Source organism: Tupaia chinensis, unplaced genomic scaffold (assembly GCF_000334495.1).
Source record: "Tupaia chinensis unplaced genomic scaffold, TupChi_1.0 Scaffold000078_1, whole genome shotgun sequence".
NCBI classification, from domain to species: Eukaryota; Metazoa; Chordata; class Mammalia; order Scandentia; family Tupaiidae; genus Tupaia; species Tupaia belangeri.
Window position 1 is genome coordinate 7,825,661 of NW_006159539.1, and position 22,060 is coordinate 7,847,720.

The following is a 22,060-nucleotide window of genomic DNA, read 5'->3' on the forward strand; positions in this document are numbered from 1 at the left end:
TAAAAAGCAGAGTGGGTGGAAGTGCTGTCAGGGTGAACCGGGAAGGACATCATTCCTTTCTGCGCCTCACTGCCGGTGACAACACTCATGACAGGCAGGGCATTGGGTCCTACTTCTCCAGAAAAGGCCACATAATAATTTCACCCGTTGCTGGGTTGGCCTGCTTCTCCGAGGGAGCTGTGAGCTTGAGGAGGGGTCTGCCATTTGGTAATTTGGTGGCTCCTGGGCTGGCACTGTGTCTCCCGGAAGCATTTAATCCATGCTCAGGGCATGGCCGTGCCCTCAAAGTGAGGGTCCTTCTAACGCAGTCACCTAGTTTCTGCTCAGGCAGATGCGGATGTGCTGGGCACGGAGCTGGGCCGTGGGGTTGGTGCCTACCTGCACCCTTGACATTTAGGATGCAGGACAAATGGAGCTGGAGCGGACAAGAGAAAGCTGATAGGGTTTCCAAAAAAAAAAATGGCTTGCTTGTGCCAGAGGGTCCCATGTACAGTCCACCGAGTCCAAAGACCTCATTTTAGACCGGAGGTGACTGTGGCTTGGAAGGGCACGTGGTTCTCACTGTCATAGTCCCTTGTCTTTCCGAGGCTGGGTCCAGGGTGTAGCCTCACCCGATGCAGCCTGAGGTGGTGGTCCCTGGCGCCGGTCGGTCTCAGCCTGCAGAGGCTTCTGAGCTAGTTCCTCGGTGGAGCAGAGGAGGATTTCCGCTGTGAGGTCCCAGGCAAAAACGACTTGAGACCCAGTGCCACCAGGGAGCAGCTCACCTTCGGTGGCTGAGAACTGTAGCCAAAAAGAAGGTACAGAATGGAGGGCTTAGGAAGGCTTCCTCCGGAACTCCGGAACGCTTGGCCCTCCAGCAGACAGACCCTCGCCGGGGAGGAGATAAGCGCTTAGAGGTTAGGCTGGCTCTTGAATTAAGTCCTGGAGCCCCCTCCTATTTGCTGCCACCCAGCCCTGCTGCCCGCACCAAGCCTGCTCCCCAGCATGAGTGGTACCAGGGACCAGAAGGCTGGGGGAGAGTGTAGCTGCTGACCACAGGTGCTATTCTAGAGGCAGAGTGCTTTGGGGTGCTCTGGCAATCTCTCAGGAGAGGAGAGGAGAGGAGAGGAGAGGAGAGGAGAGGAGAGGAGGGTCCTCCCTTATCCGTTGAGTAGAAGTGGCTTCAGGGGAAAAGCCAGGCATGAGAACCAAGAGAAGGGCCTTGATCTCTGGGCCAAGGTAGTCTTGGCTTTGTGCATTATGAGGAGCAAGAGTCAGTGATCAGACCTCGGGGACTAGGACCGGCCTCAGCTCTGGGCATAGCTGGCTTGTGTGTCTGTCTCAGCAGCCTGTGGGGCAGGAAGGGACGGGGGTCTGAACCACAAGGAAGTGGAACCGGAGAGGCTCCTGCTCATTTCTTTGAGAGAACAAAAAAGTTACTGCCATTTTCCAAAGACGAGTCAGTTCAGGGGCCCAGAGGGCTCCCAGCGACATGCCAGCTGTCCTCTGCCAGCTGAGCGGCCTGGCAGGTGGGGCATTCGGCTGTCAGTCTGTCTGCTGAGAGAAATCCCAGTACTGCTCAGGGCAGAAAGACACCCAGGTCCAAGGAGCAGGTTCTCAATACGCAAAGAGGAAGGAGAATGGAGCGAGGGGAAAATAACAAGCAGACTCATCCTTAGGCGGCGGGGAGTGTCGGTGCTGCTTCATGGAGGATGGAGCGTTTCCGAAGACCCTCACTGCCGGGGATTCTGCTCGTTAGCTCTGTGGACTGCACTCTCAGATAACAGCCGGCCCCTCATTGGGTCTTGGCACCCAGTCTTCCCAAACTGAAAACTGCATGACATCGTTGACCGAGACACAAGTCCACAGACGGGCCAAATCCTTCTTTCGAGCCCTTCTCGTGACGACCTCTGTCTATACTTGCAGATCCATAGCTTCGGGCTTAGTTCACATCAACCTGAGTACAGTTTGCAGTTGCTGCAGCTTTCACGGTTGCCTGATGGGTTTCCTGGTGTCCCCAGCTCGGTGCTTTTCAGTTCTTTCCACCCACCACCAATGACAAGCGAGTCTCCCCAGAGGCTGCTTCGCACCTGTTACTTTCCAGCTCACAAAGCCTTCAGCAGCTTCCCATTGCCCATAGATTAAAGTCCAAACTCTCTAACTTGGTGTGAGAGACCATCCGTGGCCTGCCACCTCTCTCTCTCTCTTTGCCCTTCATTCTTCTAACACAGATAGTGTTCCATTTCCTGCCCCAAATTTCCTCCGTGGTTTCTGACCCCTCTCTGCACACCCCTCCCCCTCTTACTCACTTGCTGTGTTCTACTCTCTGGGAATATCAGATTGCACTCAAATGCTACCTGAAATCTCCCTGACGGAGTCCCTCTTCTCTGGACTCGGGCCGGGGGTTCTTCTAACCTGGTACTCTCTAGGGCTCTCCCCAAGCATTTGCTTCCTCCTGCCTCCTGGAATACTTGCCTGTATTTGTGCATCTTTCTCTCCAAAGATACTGTAAATTCTGCGAGGGCATGGATTGCAGTTCCAGCTCCTCAGAGCCCCAGCTTTGGACAGAGGGCCTGAGGACCGGGATTGTTGCTGGCTTGAGGGTGCGAGAGTCTCCGACAACCCTCAGGAACACGTGGAAGGAGACTGGCCAGCCGAATATGCAGCTGATGTCGAGTTGGGACTGGAAGAAACCTGGGCGGAGATGAAATGAGCAGGGAGGAGTGGAGAGAGGGAAGAAGGGGGTCTAGAGATGGCTCCTCAGGTGCTTGGAGGAAGATGGAGGAGCTCCGTACCCATCAGCCGGGAATCGCAACACTGCCCCCCACCCACAGAGGCCTAAGTGCTCCCAGTCGCTGTCACTGTGTGGAGCCTTTCAAACATGTGTCCAAGGATGTGTCCAGGAGCCAGACATCCTGACTGCAGGTCAGCGGGGGGAGCGGGCAGGGCCAAGAACGCTTTCGTGAACACGATGACCACCACCCATTTAGGTGGCCTGAATGACACACTAGCAAACACAGAGCCGCCTTGGCCGTCAGAGAGGAGTGGAGAAAAGAAAGCGAGGATACATGTGTCTGGAAGAGTCAGGCACTTTGGGCTGCGGGGTGTCGGGGGTGTGCAAAAGCCCCCTGAACCCTTTGCATTCTGCTCAGCCAGAGGGAACGGAGGACACAGGCGGACCGGGAGGCTGAGAATTTCTTCTGTCAAAACTAAAAGACTCTGTCAAGTGATTCCCAGGGTCTCACCCTCTCCAAGCTTGAACTTAATGCCATCTCAGATGTCCTCAAACCTCACCTATTAGGGGTGTGAGGGACAACTTGCCCCCTACCGAATTCTCAGGGTCAGGGATGGTCCCTGCTGTGGGAAGAGCTTTCTGGGTGCAGAGAGGGGAGGCAGTACGCTCTGGAAGATGGAGCCGGTCATTTGGGAGGGGGAATGTGGGCAAAGGCAGGTGCCCAGGTGGGCCCAGGTGTGTGAGGCTGTGGTGCCAACCAGCCCTTGCCCGGGGGACCAGGATGCCCGCCCAGGGACCAGGAGCAGGATCTCTCTCCCCCTCAGGACAGCTTCTCCCTGTCCAGATGCCATCAAAGCTATCATGGGTCCCCAGTTCAGCCCCTGTGTACGCCACAGTCTTGTAAACAATAGGGAGAGAAGAGATGGGTGAGAGAAAGCCCAGGAATTAGACTCAGAGAGAACAGCCATGAAAAGAAATGTGCCCGAGCCTCGCCTGCCCTCTGCAAGCTGCTGCTGGGAGCTCATACCCCCTCCATGGCAGGGGAGCGGTCCCCAGGGTGGGGAGTGGCGACCAGACCAGCTCAGATTGGCAGCTGCCCTCTGTACCCCTTGAGGCTAAAAGGCTGCCAGAGTGCAAGGCCGAAGAAAACACATCGTTCCTCCCGTAAGCGGTGTGTTTCATACCGTGGGTTGCAGACCATTAGTGAGTTGTGAAATCAATTTCGTGGTGTGCAGCCAGCTTTGTAGAAAAGTAGATTGAAATGAGCAATCTCAGGTACCATGCAAGGTTTCGTGTGTGTGTGCGTGTGTTTGCCCGTTACCTGTACATATGTGTGCATATACTGAAACCTAGGATGACCTATATTGTATTTAAATGTCTGTGCTGGGTGCCGATGAGGAGTATCGAGTTTATTTCTCACTGTGGCTTCACAGTTGGAAAAGTTGGACAAACGTTGCAGAGAGACCAATCCATTACAGGTGGGGAGAAACTGGAAGCGAGGTGCAAAGTCTGGCTTGGTCTCATCGACTCAAGGGCCCTTTGGGTCCCTCCTAGACCCAGGTGACCACCTCCCTCCTTGGGACCCTGGGGGAGAAGGACTGTTATGGGAAACCTCCATAGAGGACTCTGCATGTGCCTTCTTCGGCTGTCTGAAAGCTGGAGATCTCCTTTATCTGGCGGCCTCCGTTAGCTTCTGACATGTGCAGACTGGATAAAGACAGCCCGGCGGAATGTGGAAGTGGGTGATGGCCACGTGGGGCGAGAAAATGAGAATTTGTTGACAAACGCCAGCCGCCTTCTAGGCCTGCTGATGTTTGAGCCCCATGGCTGGTGGGTTGGGCCTGAAAGAGCTAGAGGTGCAGGGTCAGGGACCCTCTTCCTGGTGGGTCAAACTCCAAGTGCCCAATTCAGAGGTCTAAAGGTCTGGGGACGCGACAGGCCCAGCTGGACTCCTGCCGTAGCAGCTAATTAGCTGCAAGGTGCGTTGAGGAGGAGGAGGAGAGGAGGTCTGCTCTGTTGAACTTGCTGTTGCTGATTTTTCCCTGAGAGAGGTTGCAGGTTTGGCATCCATGTCAGGAATGCGCCATCGGCCATGGAGGTTGGAGGATTGCATCCAGAACGCTGAGAGAGGAGAGAGGAAGTAAGCGGGTGCTGGGCATGTGCACAGAGCCCAGTGGTGACAGCATTTGGCTAGGAGTACCAGTGTATGGGGGGCATTACACACAGAGAAGGCACAGCTATAGGGCATCCGGCACGCTGCCTTGAATATACTACAGACTTCAGTTTTACCCGCGGTGTCAGAGTTCTCCGTGCTGCCCAGTCACTGTGGACACCAGAAAGGCTGCTGTTCGAAAGTGTCTGTGGCCGTGGTCTGGGCAGCATGCAGAAATAACTGAAATCGGGATTCTCATGTCAAATGGAAGCTCTGGCTTTTGACGTTCAGGTCAAGTATTCCTAGTTCCTGGCTTCTTACCCTAATCTCTTTTGCTTCCCTCACGCCCCTCCCTCTGCCTTCCAGGACTTTCGACATACCAGAACGTACACAAAATAACTGGGCAAAAGGTACAGATCCTGGGTTTGGGCTTAGGGCTAGGTCAATAAATCCAAGCTACTTCTTAGACCTGGGATGCAACGAATTTGAACTTCAGCTTATTCCCATTTGGAGATAATAAGAAGTGACCCGACTCCGGGATTTGTTACTGAGCTCGTGTGACGTGGAGAAGGCTACCTGTACCTTGTCACTTTGTCATCATCTCTGAGGACACTCTTGGGCAGTGGCGACCGCGCAGTCGCGGTCATAGCAAGCACTTGCTGCCCTCCCTTTGCTAACCAACTGCGTCCAGGTCAGGGGTTCTGGGGTTGGATCGAGACCAAGACCTTTGGTCTCTAGAAGACTCTAATCTTTCTGGGGGAAAGCGTGGAAACAGAGACATGGATGACAGGACAGTGACAGCTAGGATGAGGCCAAGATAAAGCTGATCATGCCTGCTGGTGGTATGGTGGTTAAGGCACCCGGATCCCACGTGGCCGATTACCCAGTTTGAGCCCCAGATTCCCATGGCTTAGGAGGTGCACCAGGCGCCTGTGCATGTATGTCTAGAATCCCGGAAGGAGGGAGGGATGGAGGAGAAGGGATACCAGTGTGACCAACCCCACGGCGAGGTGCTTTCTCACTGTCCCTCTCTCTCCCTCTTTGTCAGGGAAGTCATGCACCCTCTGGCAAATTAAAAGACACAACTGTCCGACCTGGAATCTCACTGCCATTGTCGCTCTGAAATGGGGTGCGTTTTGCAGATTAAACGTCTCTTGTGTGTGACTGGGGAAAAGATGTGGCCCCTTGGAAGCACCCTCCTAAACACTTCAACTTTCCCAACGTAGTCGTGAGTCAACTAAACTATTCTTTATGGGCAAAGATTCCTGAGCTGTCGATGGCTGGAGAAATAAAACTCAGAAACCACATTGGCAACAAAGTGGCTCTTATTAAAAAAAATAAGTATAGGGACCAGAAGTTAGCATAATGGCTATGTCGCTGGACTCCCATGTAGTCGACCGTGGTTCGAGTCCCGGACCCGGCGGCTTAAACTCACGCTGGGCGCATGTGTGTGCGTGCCCAAGATCCCGAGAGGAAAATGGAGGAGAAGGGATTGCGGCGTGGCCATCCCCCCTGGGAGGTGATTTCTTGCTTTCTGTCTGTCTCTGTCTTTCTGGCGAGCGCACGCGCCCTATAGCAAAAAGCCTCTCCAAAAAAAATAAATAATAAATAAGTATAAAAACTGGAGGCAAAAATGTCTACCGGCTCTCACTCTGGCAGTTAAGTAGTAACTACCAGGAAACTCAGTGAGCGTTTGCACTTCTCACATTCTCTGCTAAGTTGCCCTGGGGTGTGGCAGCCAGTGCACAGGACTGCTCTGGGATATTTTAAAAATTTTGGAAGTGACCACAGTGACATCAGTCAGATCCCATGTTCTTAAGGCATTTGGACCTAACTCCCTACTGATGGAGGTACCAGCTTTTTCCCCTTTGGCCTAGAAGCACTGCAAAGCATTATTGAGTCACTAGGAGCACCCTGGCGGACATGGTTTGGCAAGCTCTTTTGTGTTCAGTACACAATCCCCACATGCGTGGTCTGCAGGCCCACGATAGCCTGCCTGCACACAGAGGTGGCTTCCCTCTCCTCAATCTTGTAATTGATCAACTTCACTGAAATTTGCTGCTACTTTGTTTCTGCAAAAAAAAAAAAAGTTGCAGGTTTGGGGCCTGTCCACAGGCCTGATGGTTAAGACAGCTGGATCCCAAGCAGTTAGCGTAATGGCTTGGTCACTGGACTCCCATGTAGTCGACTGCGGTTCAAGTCCCGGACCCGGTGGCCTAAAACTCACGCCGGGCGTGTGTGTGTGTGTGTGTGTGTGTGTGTGTGTGTGCCCAAGATCCTGAGAGGAGTATGGAGGAGAAGGGATTGCGGCGTGACCATCCCCCCGGGGGGTGATTTCTCGCTTTCTGTCTCTATGTCTCTGTCTGGCGAGCGCACGCGCCCTATAGCGAAACCCCCCCCCCAGATAAAAAAGACAGCTGGATCCCACATGTCTGACTATGCAGTTCGAGTCCCGTACCCAGTGGCTTTGAGAAACACTGGGTGAGGGCACATGTGTGCACACAGCATCCTGAAAGGAGGGAAAATGGAGGAGAAGGGGTCGTGACTGTTCTCCATGGGGATTGCTTTCTCACTTTCCCTCTCTTTCCTCAACAAGCGCATGTGCCCTCTGGCAAATTTTTAACAGTTGCTGCAAGGTTGTCATTAACTTGACTTTGATTTGTAGGATCAAGTAGAGTTCAGCCCCAGAGACAGCCATAACTCCTGCCTTTTGGGGTCAGAAAAAGCCAGTTAGCTCAGAGGCTGCGTTTTCTATTGAGCAGGCTCCCAAATGGACACAGAAGTTGACAAAATCTGCCTTGTCTTTAGGGCCATGGGGAGTGTCACCTCCTCATCTCCTCCTTTCTGACCTTGTCCTCCCCTCCTTCCTTGCAAGCCCTCTGCTCTCTCCCTCTCTCCCCATCTGCTCGCTCCTGCATGCACTGACGTGGTCTCTCTCATTTCTGTGGCCCTCCCAGAACTGTGGATTCCCCTGTGCCAGGGCTTCGCCACCCGGCTGTTGCCTTCAACTGCCTTAGAATTTTTCTCTCCTTAGAATTCTCAGCAGTTGGTGCCCTGGTTCTGCAGCCAGGCGGACTATCAGGCTCTGAGGATGGGATCCAGACCTCTCTGTGGGAAGCCAGCAGCTAGTAGACTGGGAATGCCTAGTGAATCAATCCTCCTTATAGGTTTTGGAGGCATCACAGCTACATGTCAGGTCCTCTGGTCACTGACTGATCCCTTTTCAGGGGCTCTTCCTGCTTAAGTCCAAGGATTGAACTGGACATGGGAAGGTTGCCAGCCTGGCAGGGGAGGTTTACGGTGGGGGATTCGCCCTCCTGTGGCTCTTCCCCCGTCGCCTGGTTTCACCCATTCTTTGCCATGGCTCTTGGTCCTTCTAGACAGGTGCCGTGTGCAGCCCCCTGAGATGGGCAGGGCTGGATGGGGATGCTGGACTTAACTCTGGGGCCATTGGGGGCCTCACCACCTCATTCCTGACCTTGTCCCCTGCTTCTCCTTGCAGGCCCCCCAGCCCAGATGTCTGCTCTCCCCCTCCCATCAGCATTTGCCTACAGGCTCCAATGTAGTCTAGCCCACTTCCATGTCCCAGGGCAGCTGGCTTTTGTCCTGTCCCACCACCTATGACCACCCCCTTCCACCAGGGGCTGGGTCTCTGATAGACCATGGACTGCTGGGCTCTGTGGTCCTGGTGATTCGCCAAGTGCGAGTGGGGAGTGTGTGGCTTGGAGAGGGGTTGGAGAGCAGGTCTTTACACCCCTTGACTCCTGGGTGTTACAGGGTGTTGTATCTTTCCTGTATTAGCAACTGAAAGGGCATCTTGGAGAGAAGTCACTCTGCTGCTTGTCTTTGTAACACTGTAAAAATACAATGCTTCCCTAGGACCTTATGTGGCAAGAAGATTTCAAGCCTACAGTTGAAGTCATTTGTGAATGAGGTTCAGGACATAGAGTCCTGGGCTGCAGCTTCCCTTAGCTCTCCCTATTCAAACTGAGCACCTTAGGAGAGGTCTCCTGCCAGAGTCCCAGGTCCTACCGTCCTGGGGGACAAAGTCCTTGCAGATCAAATCTGTGGCTCTGGGAATAGGAATCGCCCTGGCCTAGTTTCCTTGCCTTGTTAGGCTTACCCACAGAACACAAGTGGCACAGGGCAGCCCTGGACAGTGCCAACTTCCTCCTCCCAGGTGGGGCCCTCGCTGGGGCGTGTGGGCCCTGGGTTCTAATATGAGGATAGGAACCTTAACAAGCGGCCTCTGTTAGGGCCAGTAATGCTTTCAGGCCTGAAAAAGCAGCTCTGGCAACTGAGTCGGGCCCTGATGGTGGCAGCCTGAGGGCTTCCTGAACAGTGGTCTTGGCCAGATGGAGTGCTAGATCAGAAAGGACTACGATTCTGTGACTCGGAATGGCTGTCCCAGGGGCTGGGGCGGATGTGGGAGGAGAACGCGAGTGCGTTAGTAACTGTGCTGTAAGCAGGTGAGCACTCCGCTCGCTCGGCCCAGCCCCTGTCCGGTCTGTGTGCCTGAGAACGTTCCAGAGCGGAGAGTCCCTGCCGAGTCCTTACGCAGAGGGGACTCAGGCACGCCTGGAGTAGGTTGGGAGGGGAATGGGGAGCCCAGCTTGGGCGAAAGCACAGAGATGTGACACAGCAAGGATGGGAGACCGGAGGAGCTGGGGGGGTCGATCCATGCAAGGTGGGCTGGCAGGGAGAGCGAGGGGGAAGAGGCTGAAAGGCTTGGTGGCTGTGGTTTTACCCCGCAGAGTCTGGTGAGCGGCTGAGCCACCGCAGGAGCATTGGACCGGCATTCTGGGTGGAGCAAGCTGGCCTTGGTCCTCAGGGGACAAAGTGGAGGCAAGAGGAGGGGTGAGAGAGGAGGCCTCTGCAGTGGGCCACGTGGGTGGGCTACAGGAAGTGTGAATGAGGGCCGGGAGAGGAGGCAGGTGAACGTTCGCATGTGCATGGTGGTCGTGGGTTAATACCACCGACTGAGAAAGGACCGGTCTGAAGGTGGGTGTGTGAACAGGGCGATGGTGTTTGTAGCTCCCAGCCAGGCTGACTTCCCCACCCGAGTAGATGAGATAACCTTGGAGGGGAAGGCCAGAGGAGCAGGGCTGAGGACAAGAGGGCAGGCTGAGGAACAGCGCAGTGAGAGCAGAGACCAGGGCCCGAGGGCTGGGGACCTTGGTGGGGAATCCAGAGAGAAAGAGGCTGCATGATAAGAAGGGCGACCCCCATGCTCGGGGCTGCCTCCCGCGCTTCCTCTCCCACCAGCCTTACTGTAAAGGTGCTCATTGGCTCAAGGGCTGGTGTCTCCCTCAGATGCCTAACACACTGAGCCTGACTCACCAGAGGCCTGGATGCAGGCCTGTTAAATCACACCAACTCCAATGTCAGCCCCGGGGGCTAGGAACAGGAAGACCGAAAACATGGGTGGGCCGGGCACTGGTGGGGGGACGGTGGGCAACAGTGGCTCATTGGCCAGACCAGTTTCTGGGGAGAGGGTACAGAAGGGGGAGTAGAAGCCAGACCTTGGCAGACCTAGGAGGCAGATTTTGGGGGCATTGTTGGGTTGGGTGGGGCGTGAGGAAGACAGCCAGTGTCTGTATTCCTTATAGAGGTTTGTCCATGGCAGAAGGGGAGAGACAGGGCAAGACTTGGTTGGAGCTTTTTTAAATTTTTTTTTATTATTATTAAAAATGACATTTATTGCCTCCCCTCCATAACACTGCATGGCCCTCCTAAAAAAGCTAGAAAAATACATATAAGAAGAAAATAAAAAATAACCTGTAATTCCATTCATTCGACGCATGTGCTGGTAAACCTTGAAGTGTTTTTGTTTCTTTAGTGGAAAGGGGTATTTCTTAGTCCACGGTTATTTTGCAGAGTATCTTGTTCAACTCAGTCGTTCGTGAATACCTTTCTCGGTCCAGGCTACTCTTTATGCAAAACATCCTTTATAATTTTATCAACCTGTCTATCTACTAGCTAGGGTTAAAATGGTTTAATATGTGACAGATGCAAGAAAGTCACCCTTTTTTATTCCCTGTCCCTGAGCGCCCAGTTGCCCTCCCTAGAGAAAGCCAGTATCATTTTCCTAAGGTATGGATACTGTTATGCGCAACTATTCCAGAATGTATTGAAATCACTTCCTGTCTTGGCTCTTTAAATGCTACTTAGTTTTACTTTGCTGGTATACTTAAAGCTATGGTGAATGTCCTCCTAGGTGGAGCTCTGTGTATACCCTTTTACCCTTTACTTTCTTAGAATACGTGTCTAGAAGCAGAATTTGTGGATCAGAAGGTGGTGTAAATTCAAAATGAAATTCAGTATTGGATTTTGCCATGAAGGAAATGACCGTCATTCGGCCCCACCCCCGAACCATGCACTGAGAATATTTTGATCCCTGCGAGGCCTTCTGCCATGCTGTTAAATCTCACTTCTCAAAGGGTGCCACCTTGGTGGGTGAATAAGGTTAGAGCATGACAGCGCCTCTAATCTCCCTGTGAGGGGCATTTCAGGAGCTGCACGTGGGCAGCTTGGGGGAACGCGGGACACAGAAGATGGCTCCAGGAGGGCAGCTCGGCGCTCAAAGAGCAGAGGAGCTGGTCAAGCAGTGGCCTGGGGCAGCTGCATTGCCAGTCAGGACAAGCAATGGCTGGCGTCATTTTTCAGAAGCCCTCGGAGGAAGGGGAAAGGTCCCAGGCTTTGAGAGGCAAGAGGGGCCGCTAGCCGAGGTTCAGGGATGAGTGGTGTGCGGGCGAGATGTTTGCTTCGCTTTTCCTGCTTGAAGAGACAATCCTGTGGGTTCTTTGTCTGATGGCTTCAGAATGCGCTGGGAGGGGTTCCAGAGCAGCGTGGGGTAGGGGGCTTGGTGTAGTGGTGGAGACGGCACGTTCTCGAGGGAGCAAAACCCACCCCTGTCTGGCCACATGCCCAGGCTATGGAGTGTCCCCAGCACCTCTAAGGTATGACTGCATGATTGCTGACTGCAGGAGGGAGGCTTACGCTGCTTCCAGGCCCCAGCCTAGAAGGGTGGCAGAGGAAGCCCCAGGGAAGCTGCTGCCTCCTTACTCATAAACCCCCCGATCTCAAACAGCGAGCACCCTGTGGAGGGGCAGAATTTTCCTTCCGCGTCTACCCTCCCTCTTGGCTTCTCTCAAAAATTCCCGCGTCCATGGGGGAGCTCCTTGTCCTGGACTTCTTGTGCCCAACAGTAGACACGAGTCTAGTCTCTAGACGACTCAGAGATGTTCTTCTCTAGCGCGCGTGGTACGAAAAAGGGAAAGGACAGAATTTGGTGTCCACGGTGTAGTTAGTTGTCCCTGAGTCAGGGCTGACAGACATCCCCCTGCACTGACCCTCAAGTTTGAGAAGGCAAAGAAAGCCACTACCCGCTTGCTCCAGGAGCACCTTCCAGGACCAGAAGCGTGTGCGATAATCACACGCTCAAGAGGGGGCCCAGAGCGGAACGGGCCCCACTCTCTGAATTTAGAGTCGGGACTCACTGCTCCTCGTTCCTGTGAATTATTATTATTTTTTCCAATATTGTCCTCCCCGGGGCTTCATTTTCATCTCAGGTGTCATTTCTGGAGCCTCTGCTGTCGTCAGGTTGCTCCTAGGGCCGATGTAGCAAACTACTATCCCCCCCGGGGGCTTGAAACAACAGCGGTTTATTCTCTCACAGTTCTGGGCTCCCCAAGTCCGAAATCGAGGTGCCAGCATGAGGGTTGGCTCCTGCCAGCAGCGCGCAAAGTGACTCTTTGCCAGGCCTTTCTCCTAGCGTCAGGGAGCCGCCTGCACCTGTACCCCTCAGCGTGCTTTGTCTTGGAGGTTCATTGCTCTGATCATTCACCTTTACGTGTGCTCTCCTCTGTACGGGTCTGTGTGTCCCCACCTCTTCTTTGAAGGACCCCAGGTATTAGAGCAAGGGTCTACCCCAATCTAGTAGACCTCACCTTAACCAAGTGTCCTGGCAACACCCCACTTTCTCCAAAAGGTCACCTTCGAGATTCGGGGAGAATGCAAGTTTCAGGGAGGTGCCATTGAGCTCACGCCCGGCCCTCACACCTTCCTCCCATTCTGCAAGCCTCGTCTCAGTCCTTGTGCTAGAATCTTGATTTAGCAGGGTGCTGGCTTCCACACTCCCGAGACTTCCCACTGCCGAGAGAATAAAGTCCTATCTCTTCAGCTCAGTTTTAGAGGACGTGCCGCCATCTGGCCCCAGCCATGTTTTTTTCGTCGGGGTCCGGGCTCCCCACTCTCCTTACGCACAGCTCCTCCACCCAGGCGGGCAAGGCCGTCCCCCGCGTTACTCGGCCACGTGGTTCACGGCGCTCTTGATTCTCGATCCCGCTCTCCGTCTGTGGCTTTCCTCCTGGATTGCTCACGTCCTGCTCATGTCTCTTTCTCCTCCCACGAGAATGTTTCCAGCCAGCCCCGCGAGGTCCAAGGCTCGCCTCTGCTCACAGACCCACCCGACCGACCCCGCACTCGGCCTCACCCATCGGTCTGGAGCGAAGCCAACCGAATTGAAATGTCTAGGCAAGGACGAGCCCACGTGTCACCCTCCTTTGGGCTGTCGGATCTGCTGGGGTGTCTCAGGCTGACGAAGAGCCCCGAGCTGAGATGAAATGAGAGACAAGGAGAGGGTGGCTGCTGCTTTGCGAGGGAGGGCTGACGGGCTTCCTCAAAGGAAGAGCGCACTGGCAGAATCACAGGGCGAGAAGCGAGTCCTCAGGGCCGGCCGCTCAGTGTCGCCGAGCTGCGGGGTGGGGGGAACGCTGCAGGGGTATCTAGGGGAAGCCATTGTCCCCCATTCCCTCATGGACAGCTGGGCAGCAGCATGGCTGCTCAGAGGCGGAAGAGAAGCCCCAGGACAACGAATGGGGCTGATAGCAACATGTTTCATCATCTGCCTCGTTAGCATGCTCTGCAAACTTGGAAAGAACAAAAGGAAGGTCTTTGTTCTCAAGGTTATTATTAGTGCCCTCTGCTGGCTCCTCCTAGGGGATGGATCAGCCATGGGCAAGCGGCTCTTCAGCTCTCCTCAAGGCGTTGCGTGCCTTCCCGGACCCACGAGGACCTGGAAGCAGTTCCCTCTCCTTTCTCTTCCTCTCCTATTCCAATGCTGTTGCTTTGGTTTTGCCTCAGCTGCGGCAGTGCCCCCCAGGCATTGCCCTCTGGGACCAGGCAGTAGCTCAGCGGAGAAAGAAGAGTGACAAGGAAGCAGGGGTGGGAATGCGGGGCAGGTGTCAGGCTGAGCCCCCGGGCATAGGTCATTCTGTCTCAGGTACCAGAACAAGTTTCCAAGAGCGAAATCTTTGAAACCGGTGCCGTGCCTTGCAGGGTATCGGCGCTACTCCTTTACATAGAAGGCTTAGACTCTCAGACTAAAGAAAGCACCCGGCCAGGGACGTTCGCCTGCCTCTGTCTGTGGGCAGCTTGTAATTACAGCTCCGATACTGCCAGTTCGATGCCCATCTCCGTGCCTGCTTTCACCTGGCTAGATTTAGAAAACACCTATCTTGTAGAAATAGGCAGCCCTCAACTCCACTTTTTTTAGAAAAGTCTAGTTCCCCTTTCTGTCTGACATCTTAGCAAGGCTTCTGTGGCTGCTGCTGCTCTCCCGGCTTCGCGATGCTGCCCACAGACGACGGGAGGAAGGACCGCGAAGTTGGCCAAGAAGGACAAAGACCCAGTGAACAAACGCGGGGGCCAAGTCAAAAAGAAGTGACCCAAAGGCAAAGTTTGGGACAAGCTCAATAACTTAGTCTTGTTTGACAAAGCTCCATATGACACACTGTGTTAGTCAGTTTCCAACTCTAAGCTCGTAACTCCAGCTGTGGTCAGAGACCCTGAAGACTCACTGGTCTCTGAAGCCGTTGTTCCCTGGCCAAGGGCAGCCCTTGAGGAGCTCCTCAGTAGAGGACTAAACCAAACTCATCTCAAAGCACAGAGCTCAGGTAATTTACACCAGAAATACCAAGGGTGGAGATGCCCCAACAGGCGCAATCAACTGTCTACCTGAAAAAATAAAAGTATTAAACAAAAAAGAAAAAAAAAAAAAGTTTCTGAGACATTCTGTCCGCAATGGACTCCAGTTTGCCTCCTGGATGTGGGAGCAGCTTGGCCATTTCGGCAGTCAATATTCAGTATGTGAGGAGACATTTGGTTAGGTTTCCTGTATCAGCAAGTCTCTGTGCAACCTAATTAGTTCTAGGTCCTAATAGGGCAATTTTTCAAATGCAAAAGAGAAAAAAAAAACAAACAGAAACGACTTGAGCTCACATTTGCTCTGTCCTTCTGCGTAAAGAACGTACGTGAGTTTGAGGTGTCATTTTGAGAATCAGGAAAGGGGGGAGGCCCAGAGCAAAGGATGCAGTGTTCACAATTCTGGTCTCTTAAGCAGTGATTATTATTATTTTTTTTTCTCCAATAGCCTCTCTTATTAGAATTTTCCATCCACCTCTATTAAGAGAACAGAGATGCTTTTTAACACCAAGTAGAACGTGAACAAATCTTTCAACGGTTCAGTGTCCTGGCTGTGACCCGGAATTAGTCATTAGATTAAAAAAAAAAAAACACAAACCCAAACCCATGCTCAGGTGGGCTCCATGAAGAGTCTGATGCTGTGGGTCCCACGTCACTGGTGGGAGCCGATGTGGCTGGCGCTGTCACTCTGCTTGTCATTTCCTGCTTGCACAGAGAAAGGCCAGGAGAGCCCAACGCCAGTCTTCACGCTGGAAATACGAAGGATCCCAGGCACTTGCTTCTGTGTTTCTTTTTCCAACTAGACGATGAATTCTTTGAGGGAAAGGACGATGTCCATTTGGGCTTTGTGACCTCAGGGACCGGCTTGATTACTGGCACATGAGAACGCTCCGTAAAAGAGGTGTTCGTTTGTTTATTTATTTTTTTTGAAAGTCGCTTGAAAGCAACAAGGCCCTTCGTAATGTATGTGTGGGACATGGCACTTCCGTTTTTCTTTAGAGCCTCAAGATACTTGATAGAAGATTGTGCCAGAACTGGGATTCTGATTCCACTAGTGGTTCTTGTCCCTGGGGCTCTGTGACATAGAGGAGATGAATCACTGATGAGAAGCCTGAACCCAGAGGAACACTGTGATTGAGTGCACCGGGCAGAGGGTAAGACTCATTTCTGATGGCTGCTGTAACAAATGATCCTCTCCGAATGGGTTAAAACAGCACAGATCTGTTATCTTAGGGCTCTGGAGGCCAAAAGTTCCAAATGAATCTCACTGGGCTGAAATCAAAAGTGTTGATGGGGTTGGCAAGTGGCATGGTGGTTAAAGGCGCTGGACTCCCACATAGCCAACCACGGTTCAAGTCTCGGACCTGGTGGCTTCCTTTCTCACTTCCTCTCTCTCTCTCTGTCGCTCTCTGATCAAACTGCAAAATAATAATGATAATAATAATAAAGTTAAATCATTATAAAAAAAATTTTACCAAAAAAAAAAAAAAGTGTTGACAAGGCTGTGTTCCTTTGGGAGGCTGGAAGGGGAAGATCGTTTCCTCATCTTGTCCCGTTTCTAGAGGCCACCTGCACCCTTTGGTCATGGCTTCTTCCTCCCATCTTCAAAGCCACCATCTTCAAATCTGTTTCCCACCTTGACGCCACTTCTCTCACTTAGAAGGTGCCATGATCACAGTGGGCTCTCCTGAGTAACTCAGGCTCATCTCCCCATGGCCAGGTTAACTGGTTAGCAGCCTAAACTCTGCCTGCACCTTGAAGGCCCCCTCGCCATGTAATGTAGCCTGTGCACAAGTTCTGGGGGTGGGACATGGACATTCTTGGGGAGAGAGAGAGATCACCCCCGTGGGGGGGCCACCACGGGGTAATCATGGAGTCCCACATCCTCATTCTAAACTCCAGGACACTTGGGCTCAGGGAGTTTATGTGAATTTCAGCCGTTTCCTCTGCAGGAGGGAAAACCCCTTCTTGAGCCGGGCTAATCTGTCCGTGAAGCCCTGAGTAGGACTCAGCCAGAGGCCGGTGGTTCCCTCTTCCTCTAGTTCTTCCTCCTCACTGTGCCGCATGGCTTTTCCTCTATCTAGGGCTGTGTCCGGTGGGCGCACTCTCCCTCAACCTGACTTAAGGGACGGTGGTAATTGCATGGTGTCAGGAAGTGAATCCTACCCATCCATTAGAGACTGACTGTTTTGGCAGAAGCATGAGTTTTTAGAAATGTGGCCGCCAGGTGCATAGGTGGAGATGCCAAGCTCAGAGAGCCCAGGGGTCCCGAGAGTCTGGGATCCTGGAACTTCCCCCTTGAGAAGTCCATGAAAAGGAGCTGAAGAGTGAGCCCCAACTGGCTGGTTTGCAGCTGACAGCGACATTTCTGTTTGGCCAGCCTCTCTGGGTTTCTCAGTTTGCACACCCTGTTGGTCCAGAACTGGCCCCCACATACAAGAGAGTTTGGGCTGCCAGGTGTCCCCTGCGGAGATGCTGGTGACTCTGGTACAGAGGCCAAATGCAAGGTGGCAGATGGTCTAGTCAACCCAAGAGGTCTCCTTGCAAAGTCAGGACTAAAGAAGACACAGGAAGACTTAGCAGGGGAGACTTCCGCTTGAAAAGAGTGACCCATGACTGGAGGGAGCAGATGCCTAGTGGAGGAAGCTGTGTCTCATTCATAGTCACCTCCTCCCAAGTCATGTCTTCCTGCGCATCTACCCAGTCCTCCACCTTCGCTGCTGTAACTAGAGCCGGAAAGTGACAAGAGCTTGCTGAGCATGGCTTCCGACTACAAACCCCAGGGCCCAAGATCACATTACTTAGAAGGTGAATTCTGCAGAACTCGGAAATGAAGCCAGTCTGGGGAGGAAACAAGGCCTTGTAAGAGGCAGTCGTGGTACCACCAAGGGCGGCAGCCCTCCGCTCTGGAGGAGAATCGCGAGGAACGGCAGCGTGCTGTTGAGTCACAGAAAAGTCTCCTCGGGATAAGACTACAGAGATGTTCCCAGCAGGTGAACAAGAAAACCCTGACTCCCTAGGGTGAACAACAAAAGCAAAGCAAGGTGTCCACCGTGGAGATGAGATCCCAGGTTGTCAGATGAGGACGTGGGAGGATTGGGAGTCCCTTGAGAGTGAGCTCTTTTTCTATTCAGTGAACATCTTTGCATGACATTCCACTTTTTTTTTTTTAGAGAGAGATTTTTGCTATAGGGCACATGTGCTCACCAGAGAGGCAGACAGAAAGTGAGAAATGACCCATCCCCCTGGGGAGATGGCCACACCACAATCCCTTCTCCTCCATTCTCCTCTTGGAATTTTGGGCACGCACACACATGCGTTCAGTGTGAGTTTTAAGCCTCTGGATCTGGAACTCGAACCGTGGCTGACTACATGGGAGTCCGGTGGGGTAACCATTACGCCATCTGCTGGTCCCCTTTGCATGGTGTTTCTGACCAACAGCTAATGTTCTCAGAGAGGCAAAGCTAAAGACCCTGACAGGGTGGACCAGCAGGTGGCACAGAGGTTGAGGTGGTTGGAGCCCACATGACTAACTTTGTGGTTTGAATCCCGGGCCCGGCAACTTGAAAATCATGCTGGACTCATGCCCAGGAACCCAAGAGAAGAATGGAGGAGAGGTTATTTTGCTGTGGCCATCCCTCCCAGTGGGTGGCAGGGATGGTGATTTCTAATTTTGCCTTTCTCTCTCTGTCTCTTCAATGAGTACATGTGCCCTATAGCAAACTGAAAAACAAAACCTAAAACACCCTGACAGGGCAAAGGGACCTGGTAGAAAGGTGTGTATGGATAAACTTGGAGGAACGTGCTAAAAGAGCCTAGGAGTTAGGACCAGCAGATGGAGTAATGGTTATGTCACTGAACTCCCATGTAGTCAACCATGGCTCGAGTCCCAGACCTGGAAGCTTAAAACTCATGCTGGGCATGTGTGCGTGCATGCCCCAAATCCCAAGAGGAGAATGGAGGAGAAGGGATTGTGGTGTGGCCATCCCCACTAAGGGGCGGGGGTAATTTCTTGCTCTCTCTCCCTCCCTCTGGCCAGTGCACATTCCCTATAGCAAAAAAAAAAAAAAAACTCTCTTAAAAAAAAAATTAAAAGCCCAGGGATTTAGTTGAAGCTGAGGACCTTTGCTCTGGTGGTTACGGTGGGGGTGTGAGATGGAGGGTGAGTGTGCAGGTTGGGAGAGAAAGAGGAAGAAATCTAGGCTGTTGTATTTCTGAAGAGACTCAGTATCCACGAAGAATGGGGGTATTTGCCCAGGGAACACGTCTTCTGTGGGAATGACACCCAGAAGGGTAGTGATGGCACAAAGCATTCACTGCGCTGTGGAGATGGTGTCTCCACCCCCCCACAGCAGTGCTTTAACCCCGGCGGGGCCGGTAGGCAAAGGGCCTCATCTGCTTTGTCTATACCTACAGCTGCAGCCAAGGAGGCAGGACACCTGCCTCTCCCAAGGACGAGTCAATTCAGAAGCAGCAGCCGTCCCAGGAAGCTTCCAGTTCCTTTCTACCAGCACCTTCGGAGCTGCACCCTCAAGGCTGCGCCATCGATGCTGTAAGAGGTGGGAAGGGGGCCATGAAGGAAGGCATGACCGCCCGCTGGGATGCAGCCAGACTGGATGTGACTCGCCATGTGAGGCACCAGTGCGCCCACCCCTGACCCCAGTCTCTCTTTTGGAGACTGGGAAGCAGCTGCCAGGTAACTTGGGCCCTGGGCTCTCCTGCCAGGAGTTCCCGGGGTTGGGAAGTGCTCAAGGCTGAGATTTTTCTTTTCGGAATTCAGCGTTCAGCTGAACAAGGTGAAATGACCCATGACACCTCTTTCTTCTTCTCTTGGGGCTCTCGACAGCTTCTGAGATGCACAGACTGGAATAAGAGAACCTAGTAGAAATGGAAAGAGAAGCAAGAGGTAAGTTCCTTGGGTCTGGAACAAGGCTGGGGAGCAGCTTCTAGGACCTCTTTCTGGAAGTCCCGGGGACCCCATGGCCTAAGGACTTCATCTACATTGGGCCCTGGCGGCCTCTGTGTGTGACTGCAGGGGGGAGAAAGTGAAGACTAGATCTTGAGTGTACAGAGTCCTGCAGGCTCTGGAGTGAAGAGAACTCCCCAAAAGTACCTGGCCAGAGTTAGACATTTCTGGGTGCTGGAGAATCCCTGGCTGAGAAATCCAAGCAGTCGCATTGCATTCTCAAGTTATTGGAAACCAAGAACTTAAGAAATTGGATCCACTTGTCTTAGCTTGACCTGCTATAACAAATACCACAGAGGAGGAAGCGTATCAGCAACTGAAATGTATTTCTCACCGTTCTGTAGGCTGGGAGTCTGAGATCAGGGTGCCAACACGGTTGGGTTCCAACGAGGGCTACTTTGTCTATACCTACAGCTGCAGACAAAGAGACAGGATTCTTTGTTTCATCCTCTCATGTCCAAGAGAGAAGGAACTCCCTTTTATAAGGGCACTAATTCCATTCATGAGGGCTTTACCTTTCTGACCTAATTACCTAACAAAGGCCCCACTGCCTATTATCAGCATACTGAGGGGATCAGCAGTTAGCGTAACGGCTATGTTGCTGGACTCTCCCACGTAGTCGACCGCGGTTCGCGTCCCAGACCCGGTGGCTTAAAACTCACGCCAGGCACATGTGCGTGCATGCCCAGGTTCCCGAGAGGAGAATGGGGAAGAAGGGATTGCTGTGTGGCCATCCCCCCTGGGGGGTGATTTCTCGCTTTCTGTCTCTCTGTCTCTCTCTGTCTGTCTGATGACCGCACACACCCTATAGCAAAAGCCTCTCCAAAACAAACAAACAAACAAACAAGCATACTGGGGATTAATGCATTTTGGGGTGACAAACCTCCAGACTGTGGCACCATTTCTGGAATTCTGTTTGAAACTGCCATTTTGGTTTCTATTTTTAACCCAGTTCGCACAGGAGTTTGGTAATGGCAGTTAGGTAATGTGTTTGAAAATGTATTATGACCAGACCAGACCACCATCATCATTTTAAAATTACAGAAGCTCAGGGCCAGCAGGTAGCATGGTGGTTAAGGTGCTGGACTCTGACACGGCAGAATCCATGGTTTGAGTACCAGACCCGGCAGCTTGAAAATCATGCCAGTGGGTGTATGTGCATGCCCAAAACCCTGAGGGAAGAGTAGAAGAGAAGGGATTGTGGCATGGCCATCCTCCTTGGGGAGCGATTTCTCCCTTTCCCTCTCTCTGCCTCTCTCCTCTTCTCTCTCTGGCAAGCACATGTATCCTGTGGCAAACAAAAACTACTACCGATGATGATGATAAGAATTTGGTGCATTTGCTGAGTTATTTTTGGTTGTTTCTAGGTCCAGAGCCCAGGCAAACGTCATTGGAAAGTAGCCAGCATGGAGTTACCGCTGTCCCTCCTTTTGGTGTTCTCGTATTGTCTGGATCTGGGAAGCCGGCATTAAAAAGAAAAAAAAAAAAAAATCAAGGTTTACAAGCTGTAATGGATGTTTTTCTCTTTATTTCGAAGTCCACTTTAGGCCCCCTTCCTTCCTTGCTGACCCTGAAGAGTGTGGTGGGAAAGAGGTCAAGGCACCCACCTGCTCTGGCCTGTGGTCTTTATCTTCCTTGCAAGCCATATGATTTTAGTCAAGACACTCAATATCTGCTAGTGGACAGTAATAAAGAACGTCGCAGCGATCTCACTGGTTCCTCCTTCCAGTCGACGGGATGGCGAATGCACGAGTATTTTGTAAAGAGAGTGCCAAGTGCCAAATAGGCTTCCATGACAAGTAGAACTCGCTGTCACATAATCTGAAGGTCAGAATGTCAATGAACAAGGCAATTTCTATCTTTTTATTCCTTGGGACAAATGCTATGTCGCGTTTGTATCTCTTATGTTTTACTGTGTCAGTATTGTGATCCTTGAGGGATTAGAACTGATAAGGAAACTTTCATTTATAGGAAACCTTTTTTTTTTTTTTTTAAAGATTTTTGCTATAGGGGGCATGCGCTCTCCAGAGACACCGGGACAGAGACAGAAAGGGAGAAATCACCCCCCCACCCCGGGGGGTGGGGGGAATGGCCACGCGGCAATCTCATCTCCTCCATTCTCTTCTCTGGATTTTGGGCACGCATGCACACATGCCCAGTATGTTTCAAGCCTCCAGGTCCGGGACTTGATCTGTGATCTACTACATGTGAGTAGAGTGACGTAATCATTATGCCATCTGCTGGT

At 52.5% G+C, this 22,060-nt stretch overlaps 1 long non-coding RNA gene across 5 annotated transcripts in view; it reads left to right on the forward strand.

Annotated features, from left to right (window-relative positions):
* LOC114006520 (uncharacterized) overlaps nt 1–21,847 on the forward strand; it is a 43,331-nt gene extending 21,484 nt beyond the window's left edge. For 2 of the 5 annotated variants that reach the window (XR_003548220.1, XR_003548221.1), the window contains exons 5-8: nt 15,849–16,003; nt 19,266–19,545; nt 19,696–19,755; nt 21,183–21,847. This is a non-coding gene — a long non-coding RNA (uncharacterized LOC114006520). Of the gene's footprint in view, nt 1–15,848; nt 16,004–16,303; nt 17,843–19,265; nt 19,546–19,695; nt 19,756–21,182 lie in introns of those variants that run through there. The other 3 variants (XR_003548222.1, XR_003548223.1, XR_003548224.1) reach the window with 2 other exon arrangements.
* Nucleotides 21,848–22,060: the final 213 nt, after the last annotated feature.